Source organism: Corvus brachyrhynchos, unplaced genomic scaffold (genome assembly GCF_000691975.1).
Source record: "Corvus brachyrhynchos isolate BGI_N302 unplaced genomic scaffold, ASM69197v1 scaffold1806, whole genome shotgun sequence".
Taxonomy (NCBI): domain Eukaryota; kingdom Metazoa; phylum Chordata; class Aves; order Passeriformes; family Corvidae; genus Corvus; species Corvus brachyrhynchos.
In genome coordinates, this window is record NW_008238690.1 from 15,235 (window position 1) to 18,353 (window position 3,119).

A 3,119-nucleotide genomic window follows, 5' to 3' on the forward strand; every position below is an offset into this window, starting at 1 on the left:
GGCAGGGGGGGTTCAGCCTCTCTTTTGGGGTTTTTAGGCTAAAACTCCTCTTTTGGGGGGGGTCTCGAGGTTTGGGGGAGGGTTTAGCCCCCCTTTTGGGGGATTTAAATCCTTTTTGGGGGAAGTTTAGGTTTAGGCTCCTCTTTGGGGCCTTTAATTTCTTGGGGGAGGGGGTGCTCTAGTTCTTTTTGGGCAGGTTTAGCTCTTTTTTGGGGGGTTTAGCCCCTCTTTTGAGGGTTTAACTCCTCTTCTGGGCAGATTTAGGTGCTGGGGGGTTTTAGTCCCTTTTGGGGTGGGGGTTTAGCCCCTCTTTTGTGTGGGGGGGGGTTTTTAATAATTTCTTTATTTCCTCCTTAAAATCCCATTTGTGTCCTCCTTAAAATCCAGCCCAAAAGTTGGGATCAGGAAGTTTGGGGGTCCCTGGGTGGGATTTTGGGGTGTTGCCCCCCTTCCCCATAGGGACAGGTTCACCTGCAGTGCTTAAAATGTTCCAAAAATCTCCAAATCTGCCCCCAAAATGCCCTTTTCCCCCTCTTTTTCTGCCCCCTCCCCGCCATAACTCGGAGCCATTTCCTGTATTCCCACTTTTTTTTTTGTAGTTCAATCCAAATAATGTGAAAAAATCCCAGGAAAAAAGGTAAAATCAGGGAGGTTTGGGGTGTATTCCTAGGAAAAAAGGTAACTCCAGGGAGTTTTGGGGTATTTTTAGGGGAAAAAAGTTAATTAAGGGAATTTTTTGGGTATTTTTAGGAGGAAAAGAAGGTAAATCCTGGGAGTTTGGGGAAGTTGTTAGGGAAAAAGGTAAATCCTGGGAGTTTGGGGATATTTTTAGGGAAAAAAGATAAATTAAGGGGAGTTTTTGGGGATATTTTTAGGGAAGAAAAGGTAAATTAAAGGACTTTGGGGTATTTTTAGGGGAAAAGAGGTAAATCCTGGGAGTTGGGGGTATTTTTTAGGGGAAAATAGGCAAATTAAGGGAGTTTTGGGGGATATTTTTAGGGGGAAAAAGGTAAATCCTGGGAGTTTTGGGTATTTTTTAGGGAAAAAAAGGTAAATCCTGGGAGTTTGGGTATTTTTTAGGGAAAAAAAGGTAAATCCTGGGAGTTTGGGTATTTTTTAGGGAAAAAAAGGTAAATCCTGGGAGTTGGGGGTATTTTTAGGGAAAAAGGGCAAATTAAGGGAGTTTTTGGGGATATTTTTAGGGGAAAAAAGGTAAATCGAGGGAATTTTGGGGGAAAAAAGGCAAATTAAGGGAAATTTTGGGGATATTTTTAGGGAAGAAAAGGTAAATCCTGGGAGTTTTCGGTGTTTTTAGGGGAAAAAGGTAAATTCTGGGAGTTTGGGGGTATTTTTGGGGGAAAAAAAGGTAAATCCTAGGAGTTTTGGGGGTATTTTTAGGGAAAAAAAGGCAAATTAAGGGAGTTTGGGGATATTTTTAGGGGAAAAAAGGTAAATCCCGGGAGTTTTTGGTGAGAAAATGTAAATTAAGGGAGTTTTTGGGGATATTTAGGGAAGAAAAGGTAAATCCTGGGAGTTTGGGTATTTTTTAGGGGGAAAAAGGTAAATCCTGGGAGTTTTTGGGGATACTTTTGGGGAAAAAAAGTAAATTGAGGGAGTTTTGGGGGATATTTAGGGAAGAAAAGGTAAATCCTGGGACTTTGGGGTATTTTTAGGCAAAAAAAAGTAAAGGGAATTTTTGGGGATGTTTTTAGGGGAAAAAAGGTAAATCCTGGGAGTTTTTGGATATTTTTAGGGGAAAAAAGGTAAATCCTGGGAGTTTGTGGATATTTTTAGGGGAAAAAAGGTAAATCCTGGGAGTTTGGGGATATTTTTAGGGGAAAAAAAAGCAAATTAAGGGAGGTTTGGGAATATTCCTTAAAAAAAAGGGAAATCGAGGGAATTTTGGGGCTCATCCCTGTAAAAAAAAAAAGGCAAATCCAGGGAATTTTGGGGCCCGGGGCAGGCGGTTCCTCTCTGTGTGGGCTCGGGGTGGGAAATGAGTGGAAAATGTGGAATTTGGAGATTTTTGAGGTGCCTTTTCCCCTCCCCAGCCCCCCGGCCCCTCGTGATTCCCGAGCTTGGTGTAAAGTCGGTGTAAAGTCGGTGTAAGCCACCCCTGTGTGTCCCAAGCAAGCAGAAACTCCCCGAAATAAGTCACAAAAGCACACAATTCCCAGAAAAAGAGAGAAAAAAAAACCCAAAAAAGGGACATTTCCAGGTGAAACAGCCCCGGAATTCCACCCGGGAACGGGATTTTCCACAGAAAACGACGACAAAAAAAAAAAAAAAACCCCAAAAAAAAAAAAAAAAGTCCAAAAGTTTGGTGGAAATCACTGGGGAAAGAAAAATGAAAAAAAAACCCAAAAAAACCCCCAAAAAGACCCAAAAAAAAGTGTGAAAGTCGTGGAAAAAAAAAAAAAAGACAAAAGACAAAAGGTGGTAAAAAGCCCTTCAGTGTCCTCACACCTCCCCGTGCCCTCCAGCCCGGAATTCCGCCCTTTTCCCGGCAAGGAATGGGAATTCCAGGGGATTTTTGCCCCCTCCCCACACACTTCCCCCCCCCCGGGTTCTCTCTCTGTTGAAGCACGAGTTGGGTTTGGTCCCTTTTCCCGTTTCTATCCCAAAAAAAAACCCCGGGAAAAGTTAAATCCAGGAGTTTCACCCGCGGGACGTTAATTAGAGAGGGTTCATTAGGGGGTTAATTAATTCCAGAGGGGCTTTTCCACACAAAGTGGCTGGGATCCCGTTTTTCCTGCTGCTTTTTTCCCTGTTTTCACCTGATCCGGCCCCTTCCGGGCTTGGTTCTGTCGCAAAAATCCCCAAAAAAACGGGGGTTTTGTTGTCAAAATTGGGGGATTTGGTGGGATTATCCCGAATATTTGGGATTGGGATTCCCGGCGTTGGTTCCGGTGGGAATGGTCGGGTTCGTGAGTTGGGTTTTCGCTTTTCTGCCTCAAATTTCCCCTCTGGATCCTGGAAAAATCCCAAAGGTTTTGGGGTTTTTTGTTGAAGGGAAAAGAGGGAAAAGGAAGGGAAAGGGAATGGAGGAGGAAAAACGGGGGAAGGAAAGGAAGGATGAGGAAAAAGAGGGGAAAAAGGGAATTGTGAGAGAAAAGGGG

The 3,119-nt window shown here is 43.6% G+C and overlaps 2 long non-coding RNA genes across 2 annotated transcripts; both read left to right on the plus strand.

The window, feature by feature from the left end:
• Positions 1-1,178: 1,178 nt before the first annotated feature.
• Positions 1,179-1,358, plus strand: LOC108447601. Its single transcript, XR_001863257.1, has 2 exons — positions 1,179-1,212; positions 1,286-1,358. It is a non-coding gene; the product is annotated as an uncharacterized LOC108447601 (long non-coding RNA).
• Positions 1,359-1,413: 55 nt separating this feature from the next.
• On the plus strand, positions 1,414-2,322 carry LOC108447600. Its single transcript, XR_001863256.1, has 2 exons — positions 1,414-1,560; positions 1,723-2,322. It is a non-coding gene; the product is annotated as an uncharacterized LOC108447600 (long non-coding RNA).
• Positions 2,323-3,119: the final 797 nt, after the last annotated feature.